This window comes from Carassius auratus, chromosome 9 (assembly GCF_003368295.1).
Source record: "Carassius auratus strain Wakin chromosome 9, ASM336829v1, whole genome shotgun sequence".
Classification (NCBI taxonomy): Eukaryota; Metazoa; Chordata; class Actinopteri; order Cypriniformes; family Cyprinidae; genus Carassius; species Carassius auratus.
The window spans coordinates 33,741,299-33,757,621 of NC_039251.1; the positions used below are offsets into that span (position 1 = coordinate 33,741,299).

At 36.0% G+C, this 16,323-nt stretch overlaps 1 long non-coding RNA gene across 1 annotated transcript in view; it reads left to right on the forward strand.

The window, feature by feature from the left end:
* Positions 1 to 12,512, forward strand: part of LOC113109113 (uncharacterized) — a 32,651-nt gene extending 20,139 nt beyond the window's left edge. Inside the window, exon 3 of the long non-coding RNA XR_003292844.1 lies at positions 12,072 to 12,512. This is a non-coding gene — a long non-coding RNA (uncharacterized LOC113109113). The remainder of the gene's footprint in view (positions 1 to 12,071) is intronic.
* The last annotated feature ends 3,811 nt before the right edge of the window (positions 12,513 to 16,323 follow it).

Here is a 16,323-nt window from a genome sequence, read left to right on the forward strand (position 1 = left end):
GGGTAATAATTATATAGGCAAAATCAGTTTTGTGTCATGGTTAAGGTAAGTGAATCATCAATATTTTCTTGCTCAAACTTGTTTGACATCGTTTAGAGTGACATGTAAGATAGATGGGAGTGAATAATTGTCATGCCGTATTGCATGCAGGACCTGTGCTGTCATCGGCCGGCTCCAGAGAGGTGTCAGCTAAACACCCTCAGGCCTACTACAAAAAACACACATGCCGATCGTAGCCACACATGCCTCCCGCGTGATGAATGGTCATCAGGCATCTATGATTTATGAATTGCAAAATGTTGTTGCTTAATCAACATATACTGTCTTCAGCTTTAAAGCACTAATACTTCAGCTTATTTTTGTATGCAAACACATTGTTTGGACTGTAAAAGCTTAGCATGTGTATGCATGTATACAGCGTGCGTGCGTGTGTTTGTGTGGTTGTGTAATGTGCTACTGTTTAGGGTTTCACATTGCATGCAGGCTTTCCATGGAATTATTAAAAACTTCATGGCAGGTCATGTGATCCCTTCCGAGTGCAGTGAGTGGTCAGACTCGTGACTCAATACCTCTGCGAAGACCTGTAACACGGGCTGTGATTGGTTCTTGCTCCGCCCCAATCACAATTTAGCTTTGTGTGTGTGCGGTGAGCAATTGAACTGAATCAGAACTTAAGTGTCTCAGAGATTCATTATCTAATCACTGCCAGGACGACCCTTCACAATACACCCTGATTATGATCAGAGGACCCTACACTCGCTACACTGCCTTGAGTTTCACACCAACACACATGCAGCAAACACACAGCTCCACCGTGTAAAGAGACCACCGCGGTATGAAGAGGGACAACACCTACAGTGTTTTTTTTTTCTCATCATGACTGTGTGAATATGAGTGTTTATTTGAATGAATCTTGTCTAGATTTACATTGTTCCTCATCTTATAAAAACAGTGCTTTTTGACCTACTTAAGTAGGAAGTACTTTCATAATTACTTTAACAAATATTGAAGATGAGCTAAAATATACATTGTTGTCAAGTCTAAACTTTTCATGTTTTTAAATGTAGTTGCAATTACACGTTTGTAATGAAGTTGCATTTAAGTACTGATAAAAAATATATAAATGTTAAATGTGATGATGAATAACTTAGTACTATTAAAATTAAGATCAAGTAGTTTACATGTGATTTAGTGTTAGTCAAAATATCAAAATAATGTACCGCTTTCAAATATGAAGAAAAAAATATTATTAAAACACGCACTTAAGTAAAACTTTAAATTTTACATCATTAAAAAATGCATATTATAAGTCTACTTAAGTGTGTTAACAAACATAGAAATGAAATTGTGCTCAATTTAAGTACACTTAAGTGACCTTTTATTTCATTAATAAATTTTTTTCTTTATTTCTATATTATATATAAGTACAGTTCTTTTAAAACGTACACTATAAGAGAACATTAAATACAGTTGAGAACACCCCTAGTGAAAAATAAAATATACTAAAATATATTTGAAAAATATTTATGTCATGTTACGTATACTACAAATACATTTATGTATTTAATAAAAATACCTTGCAATTGTTCAGTTAGTATATTAACTGGTTAAAGTCTGCTAACAACTAATTCGAACTCGAACAACTACTTTTGTGCTTATGCACTTTAATTGTGCAGAAAAAGTGCTGAACTAAAGATACAGTATACTGAAGTATATTTGATAGTGAAGTGGAATTATTGCAAGTATAATTCAGATAAACTTTAAATAAATTTTAATCTTGCATTTAAAGTTAAAGTGACGTGACATACAGCCAAGTATGGTGACCCATCCACGGATTCGTGCTCTACATTTAACCCATCCAAAGTGCACACACAGCAGTGAACATACACACAGAGCAGTGGGCAGCCATTTATGCTGTGTCATTTGGGGAGCAGTTGTGGGTTCGGTGCCTTACTCAAGGGCACCTTAGTCAGGTTTTAAGGGTGGAGGGTGGCTCATAAAGGGTTAGTTCACCCAAAGAATGAAAATTTGTCCATCTTTTAGTCACCCTCGAAGCATGCTTGGTGTATGTGACTTTCCTCTTCAGAATAATCCAATTGAAGTTATATTAAAAATTGTCCTTGCTCTTCCAAGCCTTTCAATGTGGGTAAGCGGGTGTTTGTTGTCAACAGTTGAGAAGATGTGAAATCACGCTGGTCATGATTAGAAGCATGGAATTTCGGAATAGAATCTTTGCTAAAGTTGTTTCCTTTGCTCCTAGATTTCCCAGAGGCACGCGCATGATGTATACGTGTTCTGTCTTCCACCTTCACGTTTTCCAGTTCCCAACAGTCAGCAGAAGTGAGGGAAAAAAAGTGTTTATTACGTTTGAAATCTGGATATTTATCTTACAAAAACAAATGGATTCCCTACAGGGGCCTTTATTCACCCCCAGAGCTGTGTGAGGGACGTTTTATTACAGATGCACGCACTTTATTCCACGTCCTTTGAACAGTTGACAACAAATACCCACTTACCCCCATTGAATGTCTTGGAAGAGCAAAGACAGTTTTTAATATAAATTCGATTGGATTATTCTGAAAGAGGAAAGTCACATACAACTAGGATGCTTCGAGGGTGAGTAGAAGATGGACGAATTTTCATTCTCGGCTGAACTAACCCTTTAATATTGAGAAATATGCATTGTGCACGAGTAGTATTCCTAATAAAGTTTAATTATAATTTTTATATGAATACGTTCTGAGCGATATGTCAGTAAATATGTTAATTGAATTGAACTATACTATGAAACTATACTATTGAACTATACTATGACACTATACTATTGAACTATTCTATTTAACTATACTATGACACTATACTATTGAATTATACTATTGGACTATACTATGACACTATACTATTGAAATGGAAGCTTTAGCCTAAGTTCTGCCAGGAAGACTCAATCACTTCGTCACTAATTACCTTCATCATTATCCAATCACGTCTTTATACTCCTGTATAAAAGATCGTACTTACACATGTTTGAGTTTGCGAATGCCGACGCGACAACAACCTCCACCCTCCCCACCACCACCAGGATGGTCCTGTCCTTACCTTCCAGGGGGGTCGGCTGCGCCCCTGCCTTCGTCTTCAGGCAGGAAATGCAGATTCGCTACCCTCGGATTACGAACCATGGACGGGGCCTTCCGCCAAAGAAATTTATTATTGTGCTCGCTGAGCTGTCAATAAATGTATGCTTCGTACATCCTTCTATCTCCCGAGTCTTTCTGGTAGAACTATACAATTGAACTATACTATTAAACTATACTATTGAACTATACGATTGAACTATACTATTGAACTATACTATGAGACTATACTATTGAACTGTACTATTGAACTATACTATTAAACTATATGATTGAACTATACTATTGAATTATAATATTGAACTATACTATGACACTATACTATTGAACTATACGATTGAACTATACTATTGAACTATACAATGACACATGCTATTGAACTATACTATGGTACTATACTATTGAACTATACTATGACACTATACTATTGAACTATACTATTAAAGGGGGGGTGAAATGCTATTTCATGCATACTGAGTTTTTTACACTGTTAAAGAGTTGGATTCCCATGCTAAACATGGACAAAGTTTCAAAAATTAAGTTGTACGTTTGAAGGAGTATTTTTGTTCCAAAAAAACCTCTTCCGGTTTGTCACAAGTTTCGGAAAGTTTTTTTCGAGTATGGGTCTGTGTGTTAAATGGAGCGGAATTTCCTTATATGGGTCCTAAGGCACTTCTGCCGAAAGAGCGCGCACTCCCGTATAGCGAGGCTGAGCACACATTTCACTGATCAGAGCGATTCACTGATCAGAGCGAGAGCGTCGCGAAAAGTCACAAAAGAAGTGTGTTTTTGGTTGCCAGGGCAAGACAACCCTGCACAGATTACCAAAAGAGAAACAGCATTAAGGGACCAGTGGATGGAGTTTATTTTTACAGAGCATTAACGGAGTTGTGCAAGTGTTTTTTTTTGTTCCCTGCATTTCGAAGATGCTTGTTTTACAAACAAGGCCCAGTTTGACGCCGGATTTGCACATCGTTTATTTCTTAAGGATAATGCAGTCCCAACGAAAAAGGGTCACGATCGTGTGTTGGAACCGCATGCGGTGAGTAAAACTGCTTCAAATATCTCTGTGTTGTTAACTTAGCTATCAGCGCGTAAGCACATCAAGTAAACAACATGCGATGTTGTCATCAAACTGCACTTTCCACATGTACAGCTTAAAAAAAAAAAAAAAAAAGACGACATAAAGTTGAACTTAGTCATTTTCCAAAACCGCTAAGCAAATATATACAGTTTCAGTTCATACCACATAGAGACGCCTTTGCTGATGCTGCTCTTGTTAAATTTCAGCCTCTGGATCTGTGTCACAGCTTCCAAACGCTCTCAACGCAAAAGCCTACTGGCGCTCGTGATTCTTTAGCTCCGCCCACACGTCACGCCTCTAGGCGCTCGTGTTTTTCCGGGAAAAATCGGTACAGACTATCTTTCTCTTATAAATATAATAAAAATAAAGACTTTTTGGAGTTATGAAGGATGCAGTACTACTCTATAGGTACTCAAGATTAACAGGATATTTTGTAAAAACAAGCATTTCACCCCCCCTTTAAACTATACTATTGAACTATACAATTGAACTATACTATTGAACTATACTATGACACTATGCTATTGAACAATACTATTGAATTATACTATGACACTATACTATTGAACTATACTATTGAACTATACGATTGAACTATACTATTGAACTATACTATGGCACTATACTATTGAACTATACTATGACACTATACTATTGAACTATACTATTAAACTATACTATTAAACTATCCGATTAAACTATACTATTGAACAATACTATGAAACTACTATTTAACTATACTATTGAATTATACTTTGACACTATACTATTGAACTATACTATTGAACTATATGATTGAACTATACTATTGAACAATACTATTGAACTATACTATGACACTATACTATTGAACTATACTATTAAACTATACTATTCAACTATACGATTAAACTAAACTATTGAACAATACTATGAAACTATACTATTGACCTATACTACTGAACTATACTATTGACCTATACTATGAAACTATACAATTGAACTATACTTTTGAACTATGCTATGTAACTATACTATTGAACTATACTATTAAACTATACGATTGAACTATACTGTTGAACTATACAATGACACTATTCTATGACACTATACTATTGAACTATACTATTGAACTATACTATGATACTATACTATTGAACAATACGATTGAACTATACTATTGAACTATACTATTGAACTATACAATGACACTATACTATTGAACTATACTATGAAACTATACTATGACACTATACTATTAAACTATACTATTCAACAACTATACTATTCAACTATACGATTGAACTATACTATTGAACTATACTATGACACTATGCTATTGAACTATACTATTGAATTATACTATGACACTATACTATTGAACTATACTATTGAACTATACGATTGAACTATACTATTGAACTATACTATTGAATTATACTATGACACTATACTATTGAACTATACTATTGAACTATACTATGACACTATACTATGACACTATACTATTGAACTATACTATTAAACTATAATATTGAACAATACTATTGAACAATACTATTGAACAATACTATGAAACTATACTATTGAATTATACTATGACACTATACTATTGAACTATACTATGACACTATGCTTTTGAACTTTACTACTAAACTATACTATTCAACTATACGATTGAACTATACTATTGAACTATACTATGAGACTATACTATGACACTATGCTATTGAACTATACTATGACACTATACTATTGAACTATACGATTGAACTATACTATGACACTATACTATTGAACTATACTATGACACTATACTATTAAACTATACGATTAAACTATACTATTGAACAATACTATGATACTACTATTTAACTATACTATTGAATTATACTATGACACTATACTATTGAACTATACTATTGAACTATACCATGACACTATACTATTAAACTATACTATTCAATTATACGATTAAACTATACTATTGAACAATACTATGAAACTATACTATTGAACTATTCTTTTGAACTATGCTATGAAACTATACTATTGAACTATACTATGACACTAAACTATTGAACTATTCTATTAAACTATAGTATTCAACTATACGATTAAACTATACAATTGAACTATACTATGAAACTATACTATTGAACTATACCACTGAACTATACAATTGAAGTATATTATGAATCTATACAATTGAACTATACTATTGAACTATACTATGAAATTATACAATTGAACTATGCAATTGTACTATATTATATACTACAACTATATTATAAAACTATATTATTAATCTGTACTATGAAACTAGATTATCGAACTATACTATTAAACTATACTTTTGAACTATACTATTGACAGTGTGTCAATTATGCAAAATGATAGTTAAAGGCAGTTCATCATTGAATTCAGTGATGTCATCTCTGTTCAGTTTAAATAGTGTCTGTGCATTTATTTGCGATCAAGTCAACAATATCGCTGTAAATGTAGTGACCCCAACTAAGCAAGGCAGAAGCGACAGAAGCAAGGAACCGAAACTCCATCGGTGACAGAATGGAGAAAAAAACCTTGGGAGAAACCAGGCTCAGTTGGGGGGTCAGTTCTCCTCTGACCAGACGAAACTAGCTGTTCAATTCCAGGATGCAGCAAAGTCAGATTGAAACTAGACCATTGAGCTATACTGTTGAGCTGTACTATTGAACTCTAATATTTAACTATACTATGAAACTATACTATGAAACAATACTATTGAGCTATACTATGAAATAAGTTTATTTTAAATACGTGACTTTTTGACTGGAACTCCTTTTTTAAGGGATGGTTTGTATGTTTGTGAATGTTTTGACAGTGTCTGTGTGTGTATATCAGCTCTTGCACAGACAACACTGTATAAATCTGACACTGTAGTAATTGTACGCTTGTAAGTGTTTGTTTGCAGGTATGTGTTTCAAGGAAGAGAAGGATGTAATCTTTAAGTCTGAAGGGTGAGAGGGTTTATTGGAAAGTTCATCCACACACACACACACACACAGTGCACCACTCTATGTATGTCACAGTGCACCTACAACCAGTCAATGCCCCAGCATGCACCACCCTCCCAGCATGCCTCAAATCACTGCTCTCTCATACCGTTCCAATCTGAAAATATATGTATTCTTTCTTCTGTTTTTTTTTTCTTTTTCCCCTATCCCTCGCTCCCCTCCCCCTCCTCTCGCTGGCCCATTTCTCTTCTTTTTCTGTGGAAATTGAGAATGTTGGCAGGTCAGAAGGTTTGTGCTGCAGAAATCATTAGCAGAGAGATACTAACACAGCGGCTGAACCTGGGTCAGCGCTTCACGCTAATGAAAGTCTCTCCAGCAGCAGCTTTTCATCTGAAGGAAAACTCAAATCAGAGCTGCTTACATTCACAGACCGAGAGTGACCCACAATCCCAAAGCAGGACATCTATCTATCTATCTATCTATCTATCTATCTATCTATCTATCTATCTATCTATCTATCTATCTATCTATCTATCTATCTATCTATCTATCTATCTATCTATCTATCTATCTATCTATCTATCTATCTATCTATCTATCTAATGTTCTATAATTTTATTGTTCATTCTACCATTCTTTATTTCTGTATGTTTATTTCTTTGTCATTCTGTCTATATATATTCAGATCGAACACATGTGTTAGGCTGCAGGAGAGAATGAAAACATTTGCTGGGTAATGAAGCAGCAGTGTGTGTGTGTGTGTGAGTCTTTTAAACACTGGGATAAAGCGGCCTGCCTCTGTTCTGTCGTGTGCCAGCCGTGTTGAGGCCAGCGTCTGCCTTGACCCCGGTTTGTACGGGAGTGTGTGTGTTGTGGGGGGGCGGGGGCTGGTAATCCTGCTTTTCAACTGGCCTGTTCCAGCCTGGGCACACACAGCCTCTGACCACTCATTATACTAACAAGAAGGGCCATTTCACCTGCGACTGGAGGCCTTGTACGCTTCTTGTTAGTGTAATCCCCCCCTTCCCCCCCCTCACACACACACACACATGCACACACACTGCCAGACCCGCTGCCATTCAGAACAAGCAGGTGGCCACTGACGCACATAATTGCTGACAATTTGAGGCAATGAATAAAAATGATCTACATTACTTCTTGCCGAATGTTGTGTGCACTTGGTGCCAAGTGAAATCTATGGAAGAGCCTCTTTAGATAGCACAGAAAAAGGCCCTATCAAAAGCGCTGCAGAGGAAAGGAGGAGGAGCGGTAATTAATTTCTTAAAGACTGAAAGAGAGATTTGACACATTCAGAAGACTGCCGTCTCTGGGGGTGTCAGAGAGCAACCAAGAACAACATCTTTCAAACCCTTTCCTCCAGATTGTGCCATATATTTCATATACAATATGCCTTTTCTGTTTTCCACTTAACTGTAGTTAGCTTCAACTGTACTGGTTTGACATATATTTGCATAATGTTCACATAAGAAAGAACGATATGGCAGATTACACCTATTTATTATCTCAGCTGTTTTTCTTAGAGAACAGCAGACGAAGCTTACTAATGTGTCATGTTTCTTAGATTATTTTTTGTCCTATGAAAAGACCTTGCTATCTCACATATAACTTGTAGAATTTTTGCAATGTCTCAAAGTATGCTTTAATTTGAGGACAATATAATTTCATTATAAACTTCCCTCAATATAAACAATTCTCAGTACAAATTTGCATCAATTTCTTCTGAGACAGAAATGATCTGAGCTTGAATGGCATCTGTGGTTCCTTGAAGAACTTCAACATTTATGTAATCTTTCCCTTCCACAAAATAATCTTTATACGGGATAAAAGCTTTACAGATTTCTAAAATCTGAAGAATCTTTGGGTTTAAATGTTTTAAGCACTAAGAAAACCAAGGAACATTTAGAACTTTTCACTGAAAGTTTCTATGGGAAAACAAAAATGATTCTTCCATGGAATCACTGTGAAACCTGTTTAGTAAAAGATTATAATAAATGGGCATATTACCAAACGTATGTTTATATTCACTTTATGACTTTAACTGTATGTCAACAAGACGAAACATCAAAAATGAGCTCCATTATAAACTATGAAAGTACAATTTCTAAGCAATAATATTTTCCTCTTGGGAATCTCATTGTTTCTTCAATATGATTAAAGGAAAGCAAACTCAAACCTCTTGAGTTTGATGCCGAGAAAAAGGCCCTGTTAAATTCACATGTGACTCCTATATCAGAAAAGATCTCAGAATGTCTTAAAAAGTGCTCAGATTTGCCAATATACCCAAAGCCTGTGATTTTATAGTTTCAGTATGGATGCCATTGTTTGTAGTCATTTTATAGCTCTATTATTGTATATCAGCAGCTGGCTCATTTTTGTTTCTGCTAAGAAATTGCGAGGGGAAAAAGCTACTTACACACTCTTAAGAGATTGTTTTACCCCTCATTCACAGCACATGATATAATATTTCTATATTTATCAGTTCAATGCATGTTTTAGCAGCAGTTAAGTCTGTTTGAGATGATGGAGAAGTGTGATTTGAGGTTGGAGGATATTATCTCCAGTGAGCCGTGATCAGATGCAGTAATGACTGAATCGGGTGTGATAATACGGCATTCACCAGGCCTAATTTCAGTACCTCCAATTACAGAACAATACATAACCTCTGCATTCACATTCAAATTACTGGAGATCAGAGTGGGTCACGGCAGCCCGTCTGAGACTGAGAGCAAGAAAGCAAACAATAAACCCAGGATCTCCTACACGTCTAGTCAAACGCTGATCTAACTGTGCTTGCATGTGATCTAGCGCGTCACTGCATGCATGTAAGCACATCTGACCCCGGTGGACCCATTAGTCTTTATTAACACCTGCCTAACGGAGCGCTACCGCTCGGCGACGAGCCCAACCTGGCACAAACTCAACCTGTGACATCGGCAGTTAGCAGCCTCCATTTCACACATGATTAATCTGAGCGAGAGAGAGAGAGAGAAAGGGGAGGAAAGGGTGGCCCGTGTTCGGTCCGCACGGCTAAAAGGTCTTTTGAATTCCTGCGGAGAGAGCCGCGGGCAGAGTGAATGTAACCGGTTGGGGGTCACTGAGTCTTTGTGTAAGTGAGGCAGTGGCAGCCTCTCTATCCTCTCCTCCTTTCAAATGGAGCGAGGGATTGTGAAGTGTGGGGAAGAGTGCTTGGAGGAGGGGTCTTTCTTTGAATGTTTTTATGAAGGGGAGGTTAAGTTGACAAGAACTGAGTGAATGTGTTCTGCTTATTTCTGCGGTACGGCGTCATAACACTCTCTACATCTTTATTGAAGCAATAAACCATGAGAGGATGTGCGTTACAGCGAGTTGTGTACACAGACACGGCACAATGACTAACTCACTAAATCATGGTACAATCACATGGTAAAAACATAAGTTAATCATTGCTTTTATTAAATGGTGACGAGTGCAATATGGAAAAATACATAAACATGTCATTAATATACAGTGTTTAGTATCCTCGAGATTAATATTTTGAATTTGTTTTTTTATTTGTATTCAATTCTCACTATTTATTCTCACTATGAATTATTTGCTTATTAGGATGCATATTACTAGCATGTTGGCTGTTTATTAGTTATTATAAAGCACATATTAATGTTTTATTCTGCATGATCTTATTTTAGACTATTAATAAGCAGAACATTTGGCGTTTTTTGAGGTTAAAGTTGTAGTTAGTTAATAGTAAGAATTGGAAAAGTGTGTAATCATGTTAATAAGTACAATTTTGTTCGATATATATAATTCAAGAAATTAATTATTGGTTAGTGTTGTTTTATTTTAATTATTTATTTTAAATATATATTTTAATGTTTGTTTTCTTTTTTGTTTATTTGATCTTATTTGTTACAAATTGTGTGTGAATTTATTTTGGTAAGCAAATTTTAATATTGTAAATAATCATCAGAACACCACCCCAATTTTTATTTAACTTGAAACAATTTAATTCAAAATGACAAATACAATTCGAAAGAAATGTAGAAATACATCAAACAACTCTGTGCAATTAATTAAAACACATAGGAACAGAAAGTATGTTTTTGTTACTTGTTATTAGAATTGTGTCAAATTCCATCTTTCATACTATTCCATTGTGTTCATATTAATGGGTCTGTGCGATCTAGTCCTGTTACAACCTTCTGAGCCACTTCTGTCATTTAACACCCATTAAATGGATCACAAATCAAATTAATCTAACATTTTCCTTTTTTGAGCTACAAGTCCTTTATAACAAACCATGTTTCTGCCAACTCATAAGGTTCGTTAGTCTCACTTTAGACCATTTACACCTGCCATGCAAAACAACATGTTTTGTTTTGACACAGAATTTATCTGAACACATTTCTATATGAGCGATTTTAGAATGGCTTCATCCATAGACAACTTTTACAACAAATTGTATGACAAACTGTCATTCTGCACTTCCGCCTTAAGGTTTTACCCTACTTTTACCACGTTTACCCCACTGCATAACCACTGAAGCCTCAGCAATGTAGTTTGTCACACTAATACTTTAGCGCAACATTGTAGTCTGATAAGTACACATTTAACAAGAAAACAAGCATTTGTGTTGTTTACACAGACTGTGTTGTTTCTGCGGTCAAGCATCTGCTTTTCATTTTAAAGAAGTGTGTGTGTGTGTGTGTGTGCATGCCATCTCTGTCATACCTGTGCCGTGCGCACCACAAGGGAGCCACATTGTTCAGTGCAACATCAGGATGTCGTGCATTTAGGAAATAATTACCCAGCATCCTGCTGTTTTGAAACTCTTTTTCATCTTCTCTAATGGCTTCTTCTTCATTGGTCTCTAATCCCAAACAGGACGTAACGTGCAGAAGGAAGACGCGGCCGCTGCTGTCCCCGCTGGAGCAGAGAGGACGTGAGCCTTTGATGTTCCACTCAAAATTATTAATTCCCCGCGTCAGGTTCTGTGTTTCATCTACATTTAAAGTCCAAATCTTGAGCTTGAGCAAAGCTTCTGCTATGCAAATCAGCACCTAATGTGCATGCTGGGCTTGCTGGGGATGTTTTATGTATTTTTTTTCCCTTTTTTTTGTGAGAAAATTAATGACATCTGCGTCATTTGATATTGATCTAAAATCTAGATATCTTCTTCCTGCTGTGCGTCAGATGAGCTTCATGTCTTAGTGTGGCTTCACATCACAAGGATAAAAGTTTGAACACATGAAACTAAATCAAATGTTTGATCTTAAAATGAAGACCTGTTGAAAGTTTATCAATAAAGCAATAGTTCAATGACAATTCTTTTATCCCCATCACTGACTTTCTTGTGAGGAACTCGATTGGAAATGTTCAGGCTGCTCTAAGTTGGCCCTTACATTTTATTTTTTTTACTAACAATATTTCCTTCAGAAGCTCTCATAACTCATCGCTCTCACTGACATTAAATCTTGGCCGATGTGTCACGAATCTCCAGTTTTGAATATGAATGAGATTTGAGTTACAGTGGAGACTTTCAGCAAAGAACAACTTAAAAAACATATATTTCATCATTAAAAAAAGTTGTACACATAAAGAAACAAAAAGGGATTTTGTAAAATATGCATGTCATTATGTAAAACTGTATAGTAAAATAGTTTAAAAGAATGTCATTAAGTGTAAACTGAATGTAATGTTTTTAGATGCATGTCAGTTGTAATTGCAATTAAAATGTAGGTTACACTTTATTTTAAAGTGATGTTGTTCCAGTACAGAGTATTGATTAACAACATGTACCTTTTATAGGATTAGGGTTAGTTACTTAATTATGCATAATTACTATAGAAAGTACATGCAATATGTATAAAAAAATGTGATATATAAGTTCATTAAACGCATTTAGCTAAACTGTAAAACATAGCGATTTATAATGTACTCTAATGTAACTTTTAATTTGACGTTTATTACAAATTGCACTTTTTAAAGTTGTCTTAAGAAACATTAATGAAAGTGTCTCACTTTAAATTAGGGCTGTGCAAAAAAATCGAATACGATTTCCATACGCATCTTGTCAGTAAAGACACTTCTGTGATTAGTAGTATATCTCCAGCACGTGCGCTCAGATCAGGATTGCCATGTATTTAAAACAAAACCTGCCCAATTACTTCTCAAAACTAGCCCAATAGCGTTTCATTTCGGGTGATAAAATAATTTTTTTCCCTTGGTAAGATTTGCATTGTAGGGGCTAAACATCACATTATTGGTAATGGGGTTGCTTCGACCCGCTGAAATGAAAAACAACCACAGACTTGGCAACGCTGGTTGGCCTTTACTACACACAGCCGTAGTTCATCGAAAATCCACACAAAATCGATTTCAAAATTGCAGGCGATTCTTTGTCGATTTTGAAAACGATTTTGTGTTGCTTTTCGGTCGACTACGGCTCTGTGCCGTAAATGCCGCTCCATCTGAACCAGTGTTGCCAAGTCTGCAGTTGTTTTACATGTCCATGGGTTGAAGGGACCCCAATAGGGCTTGGGATGCAGTGGACAAAATTGGCACTACTAATGGTTTGGATCCATATGAAATTCCCAACAAAGAGTGGAGTACCGATGATGACTGAGTGGCAGTAAAGGAGGCCATCAACATGGCAGCCACGCCAAGTAATGACGTCACGACGCCCAAGCCCTATACCAATAAACGTGCCGTTTAGCCCCTAAAATGTAAATTTTACCAAGGCTACCCTGCCAAAAAACGTGTATTTTAACCCCGGGATGCAATTTTTATCAGGGAACCTCCTGGAAACGCGATTGGGCTAGTTTTGTACTAGTTTTGAGAAACAAGTGGGAAGGATTTGTTTTGAAAATCTGGCAACCCTGATCTGAACGCACGTGCTGGAGATGTACTTCTAATCACACGAGCGCCTCTACTGATGAGATGCGCATGAAATTCACATTAGATTTTTTGCACAGCTCTACTTTAAATACACTCAAGTTGTCTTTTATTTCATTAATATTGTATTCTCCCAGTTAGTTTTTCTTTGATTTTTATATACAATAAGTTTTCTTTTTAAATATATAATGCTGCCTTTCACTCACAAGAGCGTCTCACCCCGAGGCTGCGGTCAGCAACTTAACTGCATGTTAGCTGGATGCTCACCTAATTAGACTAAAAGCAACACTGTTCCCAGAACAGACTGACTGAGCATGTTTATTGAGCTGTAGGAAGTGACCTCCAACATTAGTGCCCTCAGTGTTTTACCGCAGGCCACTGATGATGAATGATGATGTTCAGGGTCTCCTCCCTCAAGTGGCACCAACAAACCCCGCCCCACCCAGACTAAGCCCCGCCCCCGATCATCTCATCACAGCTGTGCGCTCACATGGTTTTCATTTCCCATTAAAATGTCTCATTTCCATACAATATCAAAGACCAAAAGAGACTCAAAAACTTGAAAAGACTCAAAAAGCTCTGGAGGACTGGAAGCAAACACAGTAATTCAGATCATATGGAAAACACCAATGAATCACTGCGAATGATCTCGTTTGAGCATGATCGTGTTTTTCTTCAGTCTTTGGTTATGTCTGGATTCTGATGCCCTTCTGTAAAGATGTTTAAAGTGTTGGGAAAACATTTTGAACATGTTGTGTTAATTTCATTTGCTTGATTTCAGCCCAATATTTGAGTTATGACTGACAAAATATATTAGCTAAGCATTCTGCTGCTTAAATTTTAGATTTTTGTGGGTGAGAATTGGTATTTTTGGTTATTGTACTGCCAAGTACATTGTGAATGGCTGCACTCATTTATTTTAGATTTACATATTTTCTCGCTTATAGACATCAGAGGTTTCTGACCACATAAAATACATCTTACAAAATTAGAAAGGTGACATGCAAGAGTCACAGTATTTAAATGGAGAGCCGCATTATTTACTGTGTGGTTACACTCTTACTGTTATTTGTTTGGTGAAACACTTTGTCATAATTGGAAACACATGAGAGAGACGTTCCAAGAAAATCATGTCAGTTAATTTCAGAAAAGTCATACTTAACCAACATTGCCCATAATGCATTACTGATAAACAGCAAGGAAGATTGTAGATGGCAAACATGTTGGATCACGTTTGGAATGACATACTACCATTACAATTTCTGCTGTATGTACACTATGCAAATTTCTGTGCACAGAATAACCAGGTATCCAACTATATTTACCAAAATATGCAGTATGTAACTACAGCTTGACTCTTTATTTGCATAAGCTTCCAAAAGTTAACACATTTTATATTTTTTATAAAATCATGATATTTGGATATCACTTGAAAAAACTGAAAAAACATAAATAGTAAGTACATGTAACAACAATGTAGGAAACAACTTGACAAAATTGGTTTAAACTTTAGTTTAAGGTGAACTTGTTACAGTGTAATTATAATAATTTGTATGTACTGAGTTATATTGTACATTTAAATACAGGTACTTACTATATGGTTAGGGTTTGTCTTAGGGTTACTTGCATGTAATTATGCATAATTTATTGTTAATATAATAGTAACAATAAATTAGGACCCCATAAAATAGTGTTACCAAATGCAAAAGTGTTACCATAATGCACCATTTAAACCTGAATGGGAAGGCAAATCGGCCTCTGATTGGCTCATCTGTGTCCAATAAGTGGCAATAAACCTTACTTCCTTTATAGATGACCTAATGTAAAATGACATTCTTCTTTTTACTGTATCTGATCATTTAAATGAACCTGTTTACACACATCATATATCCACAGGGCCTCGTGAAACCCTATCTTCCTAACAAGAGCTCCAGAGTATGGACTGATGTACAGACAAACACTGAAATCGAAGGCCTGTGCCTCACTCGGTAACTAAACAGTCTCGTCGTAAGGAAACAAGGCACCATATCGCACTGTTAACTGATCTAGAACAAGTTCAGATGAGGTAACAAAGGACATATTCACTGGCTACAATGTTTAGTAGCAGTACAAATAGGATGGAAAAAGTTTTTGGCCCCTTTTTTTAATTACTGCTGAAGCAAACGCACAGGATTGTGGGATGTCGTAGGCGGTGAAGGAACTATTAGGTCTTCAAACTCCAACCAGATGAAGGCAAGTTAGA